The sequence below is a fragment of the Botryllus schlosseri genome, chromosome 16 (genome assembly GCF_051294905.1).
Source record: "Botryllus schlosseri isolate E-star chromosome 16, Bs_hap1, whole genome shotgun sequence".
NCBI classification, from domain to species: domain Eukaryota; kingdom Metazoa; phylum Chordata; class Ascidiacea; order Stolidobranchia; family Styelidae; genus Botryllus; species Botryllus schlosseri.
The window spans coordinates 19,704,027-19,724,270 of record NC_137251.1 but is presented as its reverse complement, the minus strand read 5'-3'; the positions used below and the strand labels follow the sequence as shown (position 1 = coordinate 19,724,270).

At 41.9% G+C, this 20,244-nt stretch overlaps 1 long non-coding RNA gene across 1 annotated transcript; it reads left to right on the top strand.

Annotated features, from left to right (window-relative positions):
• LOC145459218 (uncharacterized) lies at positions 1-15,381 on the top strand. The gene is made up of 2 exons (XR_013921309.1): positions 1-71; positions 15,183-15,381. It is a non-coding gene; the product is annotated as an uncharacterized LOC145459218 (long non-coding RNA).
• Positions 15,382-20,244: the final 4,863 nt, after the last annotated feature.

Sequence of the window (20,244 nt, the reverse complement as noted above, 5' to 3'; positions counted from 1 at the left end):
ACCCGGCCGGGGATCGAACCCACGACCTACCGCTCGAGAAGCCGGACGCATAACCATTACACTATCTCAATGTTCTTTCCATTTCTCTACTAGTTTCTGACGATTACCCCTGACGAGTGTCAGCCGAAAATATTCGGGTTCATTTCAATATGAATATACTATTCAATGTAGGTTAGTAATCTCTATGTCAGGGGTTCTCAACCTGGGGGGCGCGGGAAGCTCTCAGGGGGGGGCGCGAGAAATTGACCACGTCTGTATGAATTCTGACTAAGAATGTGCTTCACAATCATTCTGAGAAGACGATTGTTAAAGATGAAACTTATTTCGTATTCAAGGAATCTCGCCAAATTCTAACTCCAGCAGTCGCGCTCAACGGAGTATAGGCTGATTTCAACTTCATTTGAGCAAATTTTTGATATTCTTTGAAAATTTGGAGCAATTCCCACGTGTAAGTCATTCATTACTTCATAGCTTGGGCAGTAGCCTAAAGTTCGGTGCGCTGGGTAGCTGTTGTTAATAATTGGCGAACTGCACTGCCTAAGACAGATTTAGATGCAAGTTGCCCGGTTTCGCCCTCAATTAAGCTACCCTAAATAGACACAATTCATTCAATTCCAAAAGTTATTAAATTTAGCATGGCAGTTCAGAACGATGCCGTGCTCTCTGTAGTCACTACCAGCATTAGGATTAGTCTCAGTGCTACCTACTTTGAAATAATTTGATGTCCTGTTCAATGTTTATTTGCTATTTTCAAACAAGTTTGGGGAAATTTGTCAGAAATGTTAAAGGCTCAACAACTGGAATGCGGATTCAAACTGGGCGTAAGACATACCATATCTATACTATTAGATCAGGGAAGGGCAACCTGTTGCTGTAGAAGGGAATTTGTACGACCGTCGACACCTAATTCAATTAGTATGTGTTAGCATCCGTGGACATGCAAATTGAAATTATGAATTCACTCCCGAATTTTTGAGAGATTTTAATTAAGCTTGAAATTTTCTTCACACTCCGCACAATTCAACATAACTTGATTTTTCGATTTTAATATAGTAGCGCCCTTCTCTCTCTGAGCCGGAATCGTGTGCTCCTCACGAAAGAAATTTGTTTATGGTACATTTGGACGATTTTAATATATTTCAAATACCGATACAGTCGACAATCCTGATCGGGGGTCAAGAGAAATAACAGCATGCAACCAAGTGACTAATAACATCTGGCCCACCTGACGATGCATTATCATTTATAACTTGCCCTAAATTTTCAGAAGCACTCCCTCAATGAACCCTACCGGTGTATCTGATCACATGGTCTAAGAGAGGATAAATATTTGATATTAATATGTGATACTGCTGCTATTAATTACGGAATTCATTCGTGAATCTGAAAAATTTTCGCACTCGGCGCGACATAACATTGCGACTCGCGATTTCGGTACGTAGAAAAGGCTTTTGTTAAAAGTATAATAGTCCGGACTCCGGAGTTCACCGGCAATGGATATGGACAGATTAGGTATTTCGCGTCCAGTTAGTTCAATGCGGCTATGCCCTGGAATGCGGCCTTGGGCTACATAAGTAATCGAAATGGGCCGCGATTAGCAAAAAGGTTGCCTACCTCTGTATTAGATGATGTGCTCTTTTATACATGACGAAAAGTGCAGGGAGGGGGGTAAGGGAGGCGCAATATTTTGGACCATCCCCAAGGGGGGCGCATGTCCAGAAAGGTTGAGAACCGCTGCTCTATGTCGATTGTCGTTTTGTGGTGACGGTGGGAATCTTCGCCTGGGCTGCAAGGTATTTGAAATAAGGCTTATATGACGCCGAATCAATTCGGAGCATTTTCCACATACCGCAGTGTTGGTTGTCAAGACTACACGATGGTTGGACTTCATAAATTCCATCGTGGAATTAAATGTCTCGTAAGAGTATGTTATGCTGAGAATAGAAATCGGCATGGCCAATCTTTAGTTATTCTAGTACAGTAGTGATTCCACAGCTCTAGTAGAGTAGCCCCAGTAACGTCCGCGATTGCTGTATGAATATAAACTTGGAATGATGGTATTAGATACTAATTTCAACGTTAACAGGGGGCGCCTTGCATCCGCTAGAAAGCTTACGCGTGGCCCGTGGTTTTATCGCGATATAAAAATGAGACTCGCTTATTATTATTAAGAAGGATTTACACCCATAGGTAGGGTTGCATTTAAAACAAAAATCAATTGAACACAAGCATGTTTTTATTGTTTTTTTTTTCAAGCCATGACATCAGGAATATTCAATTGTGACGTCATAGTGGATTGACAATTGAAAATTGAAGGTAAATATAGCCCCTTTGATGAAATATCTACTAGTGCGGAGCATGGACCAGAGCCGGATTGGAGCCGGATCAGTACTTTTCTGATACGGCCGAGGCCGGATCAGTACTTTTTTCTTAAGGTCATAATCTTTATGGATAAGCATGACGTGTTTAACTAAATAACTACCAACCAACCACACGCAAGTATAACCGCCAAGCCAATGCGAAAACAAACGAGCTATATTTATAAATTCACGGAACCACCGTACCGGGTTGGGCCGGATTTTTGGCCGGACTTTTTCATTTTCGGCCGGAACCGTATTAGTACTTTTTCCGGATACGGCCGGAGCCGGACCGGAGTATTGAACAACCGGATCGGAGCCGGAACAGAGAATTTGTCGATCCGCTTCGCACTAATATCTACGTACTATAGATGTTGAACAGACCAGACATGGGGTAATCGCGATTAGTAATCGTAATCGATTACGACGATTACAGCATTTTGAAGTAATCGTAATCGCAATCGATTACATTCGAAAAAAATCCAAAGTAATCGTAATCGTAATCGACTACTTTACATATCTACTCGATTGCTTTGTGAAAGAACGATTACTTTTTATTTGTACAATGAATATGACATAACCGAGTATTCGTGAACATGGAAGAGATATTATACCAGGTTATTGATAGCGCAAACGGTTGATTTTCAAATGCCACTGCTCATTATTACGTCAGAAGTATTAGCTTTGCTCGTCCTTGCGTAAGAAGTATCCACACGTAGTAAATATATTCGATGTACATTGTTGTGTGATTGTTAGGACAGTGTAAGCCATGCTGTAGGCCAGGGGTGGGCAAACTTTTGAGCTCGCGGGCCGCATTCAACATCTGAATCCATTCGCGGGCCGCACTATATAAAATTGGGATTGTAAACCAAAACGCAATATTGGTATATGATTATATAGTGAGGACATATAGATAATATATGTGCTTATTTAAAACAAACCATACATTGCTTTGATGATATCGTACACGCGTCAGAAACAGTGGCGAGATTTCATAGGCTGGTCGACCTCAATAACCAATTTGTCAAAACCATAGATATGAAAGTCGGTTGTCCCGATTCTTAGAACAGGATTGAAATTTAAATCTGTGAGCAGCGATATGTTCATAGATATTACTAACTCCAATTTCGGTTCACTTCCATGACACACAGTGCTAACAGCATCATAACCATGTTAGCTTCACACACGCCTCTACTATGTGTAGATGAAAGATCAATACCCAAATTCTATGAATACGGAGAAAAAATCTACCTAAGACACGCACTGGAGTGGCAAATCTGAAATCACACTCGTGATCCGAATTATGTCAATCTCGTTTAGGATTTCTGTAATGTTTAGCAGTTGAAACCTTTATAACTGTGTGGGCTTCGAGATCGGGCTGTTGCGCCAGAAATTAAATATAAAAAGGAATATAGGAAGTATTTACCTTAGAACAGTGGTTCTCAATTTTTTTAAGATACGCCACTCCCCCCTCCCCCTCCTTATGATGAGGAAATATTTCGCGCCCACTTATCGTCATATCACAAAACGCAACCAGGATGCTAGCAAACCTAACGGATAATTTGATAGCATGGAAGTTTACGAATGTGGATGAGAGATTTTGAAATATGAAATAGAGACTAAATACATAGCAGCAATTATGAATCGGGTGTAAATCGCGCCGAGCGCGAAAATTTTTTCAGTTCTCCTCATCTTCGCGCCCCCCCTTCAGATGCTTTCACGCCCCAAGGGGGACGCGCCACCCAGTTTGAGAGCCACTGTCTTAGAATTATCATGGTGAAATATACTAAGTAAAAGTTTAATCAAGTTTTTGCATTAATTCGATTTTTAGTAAGCATTTTATCAATATTTAAAAAAGTTTCTTTAGACCCTGGCGGGCCGCACAGAACGATGTTGCGGGCCGCATGCGGCCCGCGCGCCGTAGTTTGCCCGGTGTCCGGACAATACCGAGAAAACCATTACCGAGAATGCCATTACCGAGAATGGACACCACCGAGAATGGACATTAGCGAGAATTTACACCACCGAGAATGGACATTACCGAGAATGGACACCACAGAGAATGGACGCTACCGAGAATTGACACCACAGAGAATGGACATTGCCGAGAATGGACACCACAGAGAATGGACATTGCCGAGAATTGACACCACAGAGAATGGACATTACCGAGAATTGACACCACAGAGAATGGACATTACCGAGAATTGACACCACAGAGAATGGACATTACCGAGAATTGACACCACAGAGAATGGACATTACCGAGAATTGACACCACAGAGAATGGACATTACCGAGAATTGACACCACAGAGAATGGACAGAACCGAGAATTGACACCACAGAGAATGGACATTACCGAGAATTGACACCACAGAGAATGGACATTACCGAGAATTGACACCACAGAGAATGGTCATTACCGAGAATTGACACCACAGAGAATGGACATTACCGAGAATTGACACCACAGAGAATGGACAATACCGAGAATTGACACCACAGAGAATGGACGCTACCGAGAATTGACACGACAGAGAATGGACATTACCGAGAATATTGACAATACCGGGAATGGACATTACCGAGAATATTGACATTACAGAGAATGTAGATTACCGAGAATGGACACCACAGAGAATGGTCATTACCGAGAATATGGACAATACCGAGAATGGACATTAAAGAGAATGGACACCACCGAGAATGGCCATTACCGAGAATGTATATTTCCGAATATGAAGAATGTCGTGAAATCTAAACCAGAAAATACCTACTATCACGACGTTGGGATCAATGTTATTTATAGTTGTTACGCGCTGTTGTCCAAGGGACCGCGCAGTGAGTTGGGGAGTGCGCGCAGCCTCGTGAAAAATTAGAGAGTGATGCACCTACGATTTGTGTTTGTGCAATGTGCATATGCATAACATGCGTGCATTATAGGCATTATGCATATGAGACAGGACAGAAATGTGGTAATCTAACCCGTTTACTGTAAAATGTCTCGTACTACTTTCTGCCACCGATAAGGGGATAAGCGTCGCATTGTTTCCTTCTCAACAATTATCAATTAATAATAACAATATGCTGCTGGAAGGGGAAGGTGCAGAATAGCCTTATAAGGCTTTCTAAGTCGAGCAAAGTAAACATTATTGAGAGGACATTACTAGTAGCCTAAAGCCAACCGTTTTCTGAAAATGACTAAGCTGCATCAACCGAAAATGTAGGCCATGATCCGCCTAGCAGTGGTTCTCAACCTTTTTCTCTTCGCGGACCCCTTTTGGACCGTGACGGACCCCGCGGACCCCCTTAAGTTTTAGTTCAAATTTAGCTCAATTATCGTGCAACCGTCATCTGTGTTATGCAAATATCAACTCAAGGCTAGTGATAAAGAACAGCAAAACGACCGTTCATGAAAATAACATCATACTATATATGTAAATATGGGTAGACTTTTATTATTTCGAAGGGACTTCTGCAGCTGAATTTATTATTTCTTGAAATATGTGGTCTCGTATTGAAAATTCACGCCTTCGATTCGATATGAACGAGTGCCGATAATCCATTTCCACAAAGGTAGGTTGCAGTGAATGTAAGTTTAACGCGTGACGACGACCGACGATACCTTTGAGCAAGATCGCAATACATATGACACCAAAATTGAGAAACAGATTTTTAACTTCCAGTCATTTCTACATAGGAGCTCATCTTCAAGATATTCTGGAATAGTAGTTATGTATATCACAAGAGAAAATGGATCCCTTGATAAGGTGCGGGGGAGATAGTGTAGTGCTTTTGGTTACGATAAGCGCCCAGCACGCAGACGAACCGCGTTCGATTCCCGTCGGAGGTTTATCTGGGCTCCTCTTCCCCTGCCGTTGCCGTTCTTACGGCGACAAAAAAGCCCAGAAAAAGACCCGACGAAAGAAAGCACTCACAATGAATGGAAAGAACTAGTATAAAGGGTCGCGGCAACATCGAAAAAGAACTGTGACATCGGGCACTCTAGGCCGAGGTGGATGTCAGAGTAAAGGATCGCTACTGATGCGTGTCGTTCGACATCCTCCTATCTGTTCATGACATCGCATTGTGTCTTATCGCATTGTACATTGTGTGTGACTTGGTTCAGATCAAAAATATAACCCAACCATGATATGTTCTGTTATGTTGAGGTTTTAATCCCCTTTTCGAGACAGACTGAAAAAGCAATATGTTTGCATCAGTAGGTTATTGGCAATTTGGCAATTAAAATGAGTTTACAAAGTAGGGTATTCAATCTCATATATACGACCATTCTGATGATGTGCTCACTGAAGCATTAGCAGTTTTGAAGCGAAACCGCTTCGTGATTTTCCTAATTTAAAAAGTTACAAATTCGCTATCAGTTATTTTGCAAATTTATAGGTTTCGCGGACCCCCTGAAAATGCTTCACGGACCCCCAGGGGTCCGCGGACCCCCGGTTGAGAACCACTGGCCTAGATACTTGTTTATCCCCTTTTCGAGATTTGAAAGAATTGATGCCTTCTTGCTTCATACCAATCACAGCAGCTCGATGAGTTCCGCTAGTATTACAGATATCCGTTCCTTTGAAGAAAACTATTGTGTCATAGTTTGCCTTTTCGCTTCCAAGCAGATAAAACGAATTGAGATACGAATCACAGCAGGTTGATGGGTTATTAGAGGTATCCATGCCAGTGAAGCGATGGAATTCCTTATCGAACCATAGTTTCTTTAGTGGCTCTTAATCATATTATGCTCTTTTAAGATTAGAATCACAGCAGGTTGTTACAGATTTGGGCGCCAGTGAAGCGAAATTATTCAATGTTATGCCGTAGTTGCGGTATCATCACCACACTAATGTGGAGTGTTCGAGACAATCAGCTGTTTTAAAACCAACCGTATCGGTCAATCACATGCTTTACGACTAAAAGTCATGACAGGTGTTGGTCAGCTAAGGGAGGTGGACGGCGAAATGGCAGAACAATCAGGACCTAATGTATTAGCAAAATACATTACTTCGACCCGAGGAAATAAATTAATCGCCGTTGGCGAGTTCGTATTTAGGCATGCACCATGTATACGTAGGTACAGATCGCGTGTATGTGCATCACGGCGTTGCCACATTCGGTGTTAATTCGCAGGTATAATTTTCCCGACAACGTCCGTCTCAGTAAGATAGATTCTCGACATTGGCAATTCTCGGCAATGTCCATTCTCGGTAATGTCCATTCTCGGTATTGTTCATATTCTCGGTAATGACCATTCTCGGTTCTGTCCATGCTCTGTGGTGTCAATTCTCGGTAATGTCCATTCTCTGTGGTGTCAATTCTCGGTAATGTCCATTCTCTGTGGTGTCAATTCTCGGTAATGTCCATTCTCTGTGGTGTCAATTCTCGGTTCTGTCCATTCTCTGTGGTGTCAATTCTCGGTAATGTCCATTCTCTGTGGTGTCAATTCTCGGTTCTGTTCATTCTCTGTGGTGTCAATTCTCGGTAATGTCCATTCTCTGTGGTGTCAATTCTCGGTAATGTCCATTCTCTGTGGTGTCAATTCTCGGTAATGTCCATTCTCTGTGGTGTCAATTCTCGGTAATGTCCATTCTCTGTGGTGTCAATTCTCGGTAATGTCCATTCTCTGTGGTGTCAATTCTCGGTAATGTCCATTCTCTGTGGTGTCAATTCTCGGTAATGTCCATTCTCTGTGGTGTCAATTCTCGGTAATGTCCATTCTCTGTGGTGTCAATTCTCGGTAATGTCCATTCTCTGTGGTGTCAATTCTCGGTTCTGTCCATTCTCTGTGGTGTCAATTCTCGGTAATGTCCATTCTCTGTGGTGTCCATTCTCTGTAATGTCCATTCTCGGTAATAGCGTTCTCGGTAATGTCCGTTCTCGGTAATGGTTTTCTCGGTATTGGTATAGAACCTTTTAATCCAACATCCACCTTGGCCTAGAGTGCCGGATGTCGCAGTTCCTATCGATTTTGATCTTGTTGAAGCCGCGGCCCTTTCTACCAGTTCTTTCCATTGCTTGTGAGTGCTTTCTTTCGTTGGGTCTTTTTCTGGGCAACGGCAACGGCGGGCGAAGAGGAGCCCAGATAAACCTCTGACGGCAATCGAACCCGGACCGCCAGATTGGTGAGCGCTTATCGTTACCACCACGCCATCCCTCGGCCTAATAATCACCACTCTTATGTTATGTATTGATGTTTGGTTATGCTTAGTTAAACGTAGTTTGACCGTTGCTGCTTGGCGAGCAGTAGGCCTATCTATGTAGTGTACGTAGCCCATGTATATTGTACGTACAGCGGACAAAGATTTGAAATTTTGTACTCGTCAAATAAAACATTTCGATGGTTAAAATCAACAGCTGCTTATATATATCATAACCGAGCCGTTCTTTGCAGTTTCTCGTAACGGCAGCTTGCAGTCTCTGTATTAAGTGGAAGGTAGAATTTTAGGTTCACTTTATCTTATTCTCATATGACTTTACTTAAAACGGGCGCCAATCGTTATTTCACAATTCTTCACGACATTTCTATCTGTCGCCATAGCCATCCGCTTATACACCATGTTAGCGTGGGTTGTAGGTACAATCAAGACCAAAACAGCAATTTGTCCCCCACTTCAAACGCTGGTATTGGTATTGGTTGTAACCAAGTCACAATGTTCCGAGTCACAAGTCAATCTCACATTTATAGTTTTGACTCGAGTCAAGTCGGGTCATTTTCAATTCACCCCCGAGTCAAGTCCGAGTCCCAGTCAGCTAGTATAGGGTCGAGTTCGAGTCATAGTGTTTGACTCGAGTACGAATCCAAGTCGTTATGTTCACGGATCAGTTTTCCTATCAATCCGGTTTAACCCACTTTTTTCAACTCTGCTCGAGTGATATAGAATGGCTCGTATTCATAATATACCTGGCAAGAATGCAAATCGCTGGGTGCGACGAATAGTCCTGCATAGAGTTGGGCAATGGGTGCATTATGACGTAACAAGCCAATGACGCATAATTTACGAAGAAAGTTGTTATCTCATTAGACCTTTTCATCGCAAGCCTTATATTGTCTTACAATATCTCTTCTGAAATTAGTTCTAAGAAGCAAAACAAATGTAATCGTGAGTAATCACGATTACTTTCGAAATGTAATCGTAATCGACTACTTCATGATTTTGCTGTAATCGTAATCGTAATCGTAATCGCGGGATTCACAAGTAATCGTAATCGCAATCGATTACATTCGTGAAGTAATCACCCCATGTCTGGAACAGACTATTTTGAGGGTTCCAACCATTCCACATCGTATGCGGCGACTAGATCGGGTGGTAATCGTCCGTAGGCTCATACAAAATGTATTTTGGAAGGCATTTACACAATTATGGCATAATTATACAACTTAAAAAAAAAACAATTTTTTTAAAGGCCCTTGTTTGAAACACTGTTTGAAACATGTTTTAAAGAACGTTTTTTAAACAACCATTTGTTTTATGTTAAGGTTACCATATCTTGGAATCGGGAAAGGAGGACACTTTTTAAAAATATCCAAACTTAGAATACCGGAGGAAAATCTTGAAAAAATGGTAAAATTGTGGTCGGTCGACTAAAAAAAAGGTCAACTTTCTGGCTTAGCTTCCAAAATAAAGTTATTCTTTCACATTATCAGTGGGTTGACTAAAAAAAGGTCAACTTTCCGGCTCAGCTCCCGAAATAGCCGCTGGAGCGTTACTTCAGTGCTGATTTACTGTATCTCTCAGTTGAATTTTGCCCTATATGTAATTAAAATTCTCGAAAAAGAGGAGAAAATCTCAAAAGGAAGACATTTAGGCGTCCTCGAAGGACATTTTCAAAAACCTGAAAAAGGAGGACAAATCCTACCAAAGAAGGACGTATGGTAACCATATTTTAAATGCAACCCTACCCATAGGCCTACTATACATTGGACGGAAACTTATATACCGAAACCAATTGTATTTAATGCGATATGCACAAGATTTGTTATTTTTTGCGGGACTGGGACTGGGATAGCCCATCCAGATCATTGCTAGAATTTACCAGGAAATTACCAGTGCCAGGAAATTAAACCAATTTACTTGAAAAGGTTGTTGAAAATACTGCACATACCTGGAAACATTATACACCTTTTTTTTTATATACTCTCTGTCTATACTTAGTAAACTGGTAATGCGGACTCTGCGAATTTTGTTCATTGTTTTTACGTCCCCTTTCTGATTTCCACGGATACGACATTCGGCCACGACAGGATAAGGCTATGGAATTGGCGCAATACCTGTCACATCACAGTGAAAGAACTCCTCACTAGATCTGAGCAAAAAAATTATTACGGAACTGTGGTCTGTTCTACAGCCTTAGAGACTACATGCCAGTTTCGGTTTTTCTGATACTCTTTAAATCACTAATCCAATCAAAAGTTACAATATGGCATCATCTATTGGAGGGCTGCCAGAGATGGCGCATTGAAGCCACTGCAAAAACTACAATATCAGGTCCTCCGTATCATATAAAGAGCCCCAAAAGGACCGGAATGTGTGTCCAACAAATCACTGCTCATGGGATCCGATGTACTAAACATAAAAGATGTGCGGAAACTAGAAATTGCCAAGTTTACGTATCAGTTCCACTGCGGCTACTGCCCCGAAAACTTCAATGACTTCTTTACCTCGACATCAAATGTGCAAAAGTAGACCTACAACACACGCGCGTCCACGTCGTCCAGCTACCATATATGGTAGACAAAAAAAAACATCGCTTTATCAAACATGCCAGACCAATCCGACAATCAACGAGCATGTCCAGTTGTCCACATTCAAGTCTAAATACAAGCAATTTCTACTGCATCAATACTAGTTAACCCTTTAGTTTACTGTACCCTGACCTGACATCGATCTCACCTTCCGACACATACCACCCTTTTTGTCACCTGTCATATTATATTATCTTCTTTTACTTCTCATTCAGTGTGCATGCCTCCTTTTTTACATTACCTAGTCCAGGTGGGTGTCTGATTTCGAAGACTATTCCAAGTCGTTTCGATACTTTCCTATCTTTCATTGCATCGCAGTCTTGTGGTGGTTTGAAATGATGAAATTTTTAGCAATAAATTGAATTTAGCTACAATTGATTAAATCAGAGAGATTGTGTTATAAGTCGAGTATGAGGCTTCAAATCGAGTCTGGAATTCGAGTATTACTCATAATGACGTCGTAAAAATATGGTTGAGGCGAAGTGGAAAGTTCAAATACGAACCTTTTATGCCAGCGCAAAGAAAATAATCGCAGTTCTACATCACATTAAAGCTAACATGGTATTTTTTCAACAATACTAGTTACATTGCAATCTGTGAAAATGTTGGGTCAACCACGACATCATACCGACAAGTCAAATCCACTGACGTAGGGGAGATATGGTACTGCCAAGACACTGGGACCGAAAATAATTTGTTAACAATTGCATGAGGGCGGAATCTTTCCTCGCATGCAACTAACTTCGACGATGGTGGCGAGATAACGCAGTGGTATAATCCGCGGCTGCAACACCAATGGGTGCGGGTTCGAGTCCGACCGAGGTCGACTTCAGAATTCCGATACTTAAGTGTTGGAGGTTTACCTAGGCTCCCCCTCGCCACCTCATCGGCGTAAGCGGTGTCTTACAAAAAGCCTAGAGGGGGGCCGTGCTATAAGTCGGCAGTTACGGAAAATAATGAACAATACGGCCTGGTGTAAATGACCATAGTAGTCGTCAAGTACTATGAATACCACAAAACAAACAAACAAACCAACTTCGACCTGCGCGAGTTATGCGGTCTATTACGGATTTTTTGTTTTGTTTTGGGGGGTATAAAATCGATTTCGATCGACGTATAAAGTTTTACTTGTAACATTCAACACGAACAAACGACTATCCTTTTCAATGTGAAGTGTAGGAGGATTCGTATCACATATTTTTTTATTCAATGGAGTTTTTCGAATTCATTTCCAAAGTTTATAGCGTCGGTGTCGATGATAACATAGCCACATCAAGCAAAATAGTTGGACCAACTAATCATGCAACAACAGAAACACGCCTGCCTGCAGAGGCTGTATTTCATAATTACCTGTGGTATTTTATCGCTATGAGCTATTTGGAAGTAGAAATATCGATTTACGGGCACTATATGTAGACTGCCCTCAATTGCAAGCTTGAGTCTAAATCGTCATTTTATGACAAAATTTGAGTTCATAGGGACGGTGTGAACGTGAGGTTCACGTTCGCGTTCTGTGTGTGAACCTCAGAAATTTAGAGGTTCACGTTCACAAACGAACCTTGGTAGGTTCTATACCGTGAACCTTTTTTATGCATTAAAATTTTTGCTTCATGAAAACATCTTTGGTTGAAATTTATTGCATTTCAACTGCGAGCCACTCTATGCATGGCGCTGGCAGCATAAAATAAATCAACACAAAACGAGCGTACACCTTGACAATGTCAAAACTTTTACTTTTTTGTTACAAAATTTTGCTCGGAATATCCAGTTTTCAGTAAGTGAATATTTAGTGACTCTCTGATGTGAGCTTGACCCGCAATCACACAACATCTAGACCGAAATAGACTACATGTAGGCCGTAGGGTGTAGGTAGTCAGCGAATGATGCTTATTCAATATTTAACCAATCAATGAAATTGATATCGCTGTCTGATGCAAAAAATTGAGCAAGCGTACGAGATCAATCCTGATGCGCGTCCACGTCGTCCAAATATCATATGATCGACCGAAAAGATCATCGCTCTATCAAATATGCCGGACCTGATGTGTGGAACAGTATACCGCCGGCCATCCGACAGTCGACGAGCATGTCCACATTCAAGTCGAAATACAAGCAATTACTACTAAATAAATACAGTCCATCCTCAGGATTACCGGACCACGACTGACCAATCGATCTCGCTTCCCATGACATGCCGCCCTATTTCTTGTCGCTTTCTTTTTCTATACCATCTTCTTTACTTTCATTCAGTGTACATGCCTGCTCTTTACATCGCCTAGGCCAGTGGTTCTCAAAGTATGGGTCGCGACCCAAACGTAGGTCGCGAAGGGTATAATTTTGGGTCGCGACGGTACCAGAGCGGTCTTTTAATATGTATGGAATATTATTTGAGGTCATTGCAACAACAAAAATATCTTCGCTTTTCGCGCGATTTACTGTAGTTGGTTTGAGCATATCAGAGGTCACTGAGTTTGGTACCGCGGCCAATAAGCGAGACACGCGGAGAAGTCGCCACCACAACATGACTTGATCATGAAAATGTGCCGACCTTTGTATTAAACAAATTGGTTTGAATTCATGATAAGATTTTTTCAACATTGGTTTCTCCGGAAAACACTGTCGGAGACCTGGGACGCTTTAGTGTAGAGTTGTACAACGAGCGGTTGCCGGTTTATGAGGCCAAAACCCGCCCACGCTTGGACACATGAATATATGACGTTAGGCCAACATACGGCTGGGCAAAGTGCGGTGCCAAAAAGTTCGGTGGCGATAATTGACCGTCGCTGGGTGGCCAAACCCTTCGTTATTGGTATAATTGGTCGGCACCAAAATGAATGCCAAAATGCATTCATTTTGGTGCATTCATTTTGGTGTGTGTTGCTTGGGTCGCGAGATACCACTAAAAGTCAGATTTGGGTCGCGGTCTAAAAAGTATAAGAACCACTGGCCTAGGCCAAGGTGGGTGTCAGATTCAATAGACAACCTAGTCGCTTCGACATCTTCCTTTCTTTCATTGTATCGCATTTTGTGTGGTGTATTGAACTGATAAAATTGCTAATAAACCAATGATAATGATGATGATGATTTCATATGTTTATTGTATCATAAAAACCAAATCCGTGCGATTGCGGGTGTTGGAACTTGTTAAAGGGCTAATCGGTAACAAGTACAGAAACCCGTTTTAAACTCTGCTCAATATCAACGTAGCAATTCTCAGACGCCGAATGCATCGTCCGGTCTGGCCCAGACCTAGGCGTAAGCTTATATTCCCTTGTAACTCCTCGTCGAATTTGTTGGTAAAACCGCGGATAATATTGATTTTATGGGATTATTATATCATTTGATTGCCCCATTTGATACATTTGGCGACATTTAAAACGTCAATATGTACCTCAGCATTACGAAATTATAAGGCCCCAGTCGTCGCTATAGGTACATTAATATTAGCTAACACTTCACTGAAATGTAGGGTTGGAATTAGCGATATGACGTCACTTGACGTCACGAGGTTCACGTTCGCGTTCACACAGAAGCTTTCCAAAGGGTTCGCGTTCACACGAACCTGAACCTTTCAGAGGTTCACACCATCCCTATCTACATTTCTATGGTGGCGACCAAACTTTCTTCTTTGGTTTGCTCTAGCTTAGATTATAGTACACAGCGAGAAAAGGTGGAACATCTGAGTTTTGACCGTATGTCTCATAGGTCCCCAGGTGGTTTGCCTTTAGACCCGCCCGGTGGGGACCGATGATACGTTCGAGCAACAAATTTTGAACGTTCAGAACTATTTTTGAAAACGCGGATACCGGATATTCATGTATATATCCACGGTAGGTAGCGCTTGTATCAACGTGTCGAGCCAGCAACAAAACATTCTGCTGCTGGCGTGCTGATTACTAAAAACTGGTCAGCCCCTTCGTCCAAACCTACTCACGGACTATGTGGGAAGGCTGGCAACTATGTACGCAGTAACAGCAAATATGTAATTATGAAATTTTCCGTCCTTAGATTAAGAAACTCGATCAAGAGTACAGCAACGTATTTAGGTTATGCATCCGGCTTCTCGAGCGGTAGGTCGTGGGTTCGATTCCCGGCCGGGTCATACCAAAGACTCGAAAAATGGTATCCGCAGCTATCCTGCTAGGCGCTCAGCAATCACGGATAGCATGGAGGAGAAAAAAAAAACGGGGGCGCAGACTAGATGACCTCATGGGGCCGTATCGCAACTCCGTCGTCAAAGCATCTCGATGGTGCAGGCGAAAAAGAATATCATATCTCTCTCTCTCTCTCTTTCTGGAGCTCCAATCGAAGTAGACAAGTAGGCCTATTTCTACGTGAATTTCTGCGCCTTGCGAAATACAGATAGCGATCTATACCTTATTATTCGATAACTAACCTATGTATTATACTGTTAACACATAGCACTACCAGTCGCTTGTAATTTTCCAGGGAGGAAAATTTACCTTCCTTTTGGTTGCTATGCTCCCGACCCTATAATCTTCATACTAATGGCGAGACACCAGCCTTACGTTATAGTTGGTGGCGCTCTAAAATGACACTTCGACTGATTTTACCCCTTGTTTGCCTGGTTCGCATTCCTCAGAGGAGGTCGTTTTTTCTTATATTTTGAAAAACTAAAATTTCCAGAAATGAGCCACCGATTGCATCCGCTTCATTTTCATTCTTGTCATTGGTATATAATTATCGTCTTCGCGACACCACAAAATAAGCAAGCGATCCCATTACGGTAGCGACTCCTACTTTCGGAACTCATATATATATACCACACTATCTCGCCACACATCACGTTGATGTTATTTCGTCATAGCAGTTTACGACAGAAAACCAAGAAACTGATGTATGAGATTGGCAAATTAAGCTAACAGACTAATGAATCAGTATAGTAAGCAGGACATATCTCAACCATGTCGAATTCATTAGTATAGTAAACAGGGATAAATTTCAACCACGTCTAAACGACAGTATAATCTAGACTAGAATACCAAGATTTCATATTATATACAGGCTATCGATATCGATTCATCGCAATCGAATGCGGAGAATAAAATTTGCCACTGTGTTTTTTTCTATGACAATATGCTTTCTAACGCGGCCTTGAAGTCCAGCCTGTTAAAACGGCTCCTTGCTTGGAACTAGGGTTAGTTCGGATATCAATAATTTTCACTATCCGGATAACGGATATATCCGGATATTTTGGAATTTATCTAACCGGTTAACCGGATAATAACTGCTAAGTGAGACAATCGATTTCATCAGGTCTGCATGTAAAACGGATCGCAAAATCATTACACAGTGTTGTTGTAGATTACCTACCTACGCGCGCAGTATGAGCGAATACGAGAAAAACCACGCAAATTTAATGTTTACTGCTTCTGCAATGTCCTCTTTATAAAGCACAGATGCATCAATTGTGGGATCCTGTAGCCGGGACCGGAATTTTGTAACAAAGAGTCCACGTTCATTTAATGCTTTTTCAGCTTCCACAGAAGTGGGCTGAATAGAAAGCAGCGCTTCGTAGAGAGTCAAAAGGTTGGCAGGTCGTACGCCGGAAACTTCAACGGCTTTACATCCTTTTGACCATCCTTATGTTTAGGTTTGGAGTACTAGAAGGACGACTAGCTGATACTGGGATTGATGCCGACATGATACCTCGCTCTAATTCACGTGATCAGGCACGCAGCCAGCCGGAAATGTAGGGGGATTGAAATAAAATCAAGGGGTTTCGATTTTTTTTTTCGAATTAATTATCAGCGGGAATCAATTACGCTTGCACGCACGCACATTTTTGCGAACATTCGATGTCATTCAGTTTCGCGGTGTCACTCTCAGAATCACTAATTAGAATACACTTAACGGCATATCGTCAACAAGCCACCGAGAGATAGGAGCCAATTCATGCTGGGTCCGAGATGGTTAGGCCAGCGATTATATCGTTCGTAGGCCTATTGCAGATGCGATTGTGTAGGTCAACGATAATATCGTGAGCACCAAGCCAATGAAGATGTGATTGTGCAGGCCAGCGATGGAATAGTGTGTACACTGCACATGGCCTATTGCAGATGCGATTCTTCAATCCAGTGGAACTATCGGCTTGTTGAAGACACGATAAATCAGGCCAGAGACGATAGCCGAGCGCGCGGCAATCAATGACCTAATTTAACGATCTTCCCAGCAGGAGATCGCGTCACATTACATTGTGCAATGTGTACAGACGCATCTCGCTAATTGGCAACACGCTTCTCGTTAATCGGCCGCGCCAACACTGAATACTACTTATTGAAGCTTACTAAAACGTGTAAAATGCATTAGCAACGATTCTTTTTTTATCCGGTTAACCGGCAGAAAAATATCCGGATATCAGATAGTGAAAATACCTGCGGTTAACCGGTTAACCGGTTAACCGTTATCCGGATAATCCAACCCTACTTGGAACTACACAGAAAATGAGAATCGCAGTCCCTGCCGTGACATGCTTATGTTATCAAGAATTCTCGATCTTAATAGCCGGAATCGTCTGATGGCGCCAGCTGGTCAGTGAACAATGCACATGATATGCGCTGCAGGGTTGCAACCAAGTCACAAGGCCCTTAGTCACAAGTCAATCTCACTTTTGTAGTTTTGACTCTCGAGTCAAGTCGAGTCATCAGAAAATCGTGACTCGAGTAATTACAACCCTGATGCGCTGCGACCAATGTTTTACCTTGGATATGGACAAGCTTGTACAGAAGAAACAGTTGCAGCAATCACATTAGATTGTGTTTTGTTTTATTCATTCGTGTTAAAGCCAATAACCTATGAATTCCTGCGTATTTGAGTAAAATAAGTTATTCAGGACCTAGGTGGTACGCAGTATATTAAGAAAAAATTATTGGTACGTGATCGGCAAAAGTTTGAGAAACACTGGAGTAGATGAACTGGTGCAAATTTATCATTCATTGCCGCAGATTTACGACATAGCGATCATCATTTTCCCTGTCAGCACGAATCACGACGCCGTCGTTCGTGCATATAGATTTTAGCTGGATTTTAAGATAATATTCTCACTGGAAAAATAGTAAATGACGTCTTTTGCCTCAAACGTGCGCAATTGGCAACTGTCTTTGGGAAAGGCCGTTCACGTGTAGGTGTATTGTAGCATTCCAAAGAAAATCCATCACAAAATTGGCCTGCGCCCCTGGTAAATGAAGGAAGTCTGTCGTATCCCAGACAATTCATATTGTATATATCTTCCCGTCAGACGTGGAAAATAGTCAGGGGAGGTATATGCGCTTTGCGTTCTCACAATAACGTGTTCTCAATTTACAGCGAAGAAGTGAACAATTATTAGGCAGCAGCCACTTTCTTCCATACGCCTTCGTACTCAAACTGCAGCTAAAAGATTTTTGCGGGCTGTATCTTCATCATCATAATCTATTAAAACTTATATCAAATCAATACACCACAAGATTGCGATAAAATGGAAAGATATTAGTGTGCCGAAAAGACTTGGAATAGTCTTCATCAGGGGTGTCTTTATTTTGCACATGCAAGCTAATGAAGTTATTAATCTAATGAAAAGCTAATGAAGCCAATGAAAAGCTAATGAAGCTAATAAAAAGCTTATAAAAAGCTAATGTGAATAAGAGGCATGCGCACTGGATTTAAGAAGCGATAGCCATTCCATTTCGCTCCATATCTGTGGTATCGATAGCATTCTTACGTCATTGATTGCGAAAAGACTCTTGGTGGTGCTCTAAAAAGTCTGGGAACCACTGCAGTAGAAAGATACCAGTCAAATTTGTTCAATTCTATGACCGATATTATAATACGACTACAACTGGAGCAACTCAATACTATTTATATACAGCACCAAGAAAGCTAATCTTGGTCGACGATGAGTACCGGTTATTGGTGTTTGATCTCACAGAAAACTTATAGACAGAGCCATAACTGTTGCAAGCAGAAAATAGACCCAAGATTATTTGATGAATCAACATGATGTCGAGTATTTTCGGGCAAATTAATTCAACTAGGAAACTTTTCTTAGCGCTTTCCGCGAAGTATCACCGGATTTCTTGGTTGCAATACGGGTACACCTACCCCTCCCCAAAAATATTAGAAATATTGAAATATACAGAATGAGTCCAACTGTATTCTCAAATATATGGGAGATCGGTATATTCCTAAGATCTCTGGAGACCTCTGTACTCTTGAAGTACACAACCTACGGGTGCGAGACTATTTCGGCGACGGTCATTTCTGCGCCAAGACACACCGAGGCATATAACTTTTCGGCCAACATGCAATCCCCGACGGGCGCCAACAAAACGATAGGCGACGATAAAACCTTGCAGAAAATGACCTAACCCGTCTATATTGATCTGTCCGTCCAAGTGTAGAAATGCTCGACGCCAAATAGCCCTGTCCTTGCAACCTGAGCCTGCGGTGGAAATGCGATCCACAGCTGAATAAAATGCGCCCGTGAAGGACATTTTCTAGTAGTTTGGTCTGGAGCAATTCCAATATGTTTTGAGTAGTGATAACTTTTACCTTAGGCCATGAAATAACAACAGCTTTGTAATATATGAAAGTAGCAATATTATTGACAAAATTCATATAGCCCATTAATTTGTCATAGTTCACCCTTCTTATGAGCATTGAACTGCTAGAAATGATTATATAAGTCTCGCGTTGGCCGTCACCTATTCCGATGAGTCGTTCGTGAATTCCGTAATACCGGAATACCGTAATACCGGGCTCAAACTTCAAGAAATTGGGTGATCCACCGATTGGGGCCCAAGACTAACGTTTGGGATGGGTGACAAGGTGATGTTTACAAATTACTTGTTGGCATTGTATATCAGTACAGCAACCTCATCGAAGTGGCGAGATAGCGTAGTGGTCCAATCAACAGCTGCAACACCAACGGGTTGCGGCCTTACGGGTTCGAGTCCGGCTCTTCCTTGCCATATCATCCGCGAAAGCGGTGTCTTACAAAAAGCCTAGAAGTGGACCGTGCTGCAAGTCGGCAGTTACGGAATAAAAATGAAGAATGTTGGCCTGGTGTAAATGATCATAGTAGTCAACAAGTGCCATGAATACCAATAAACAAACAAACAAACTTCATCGA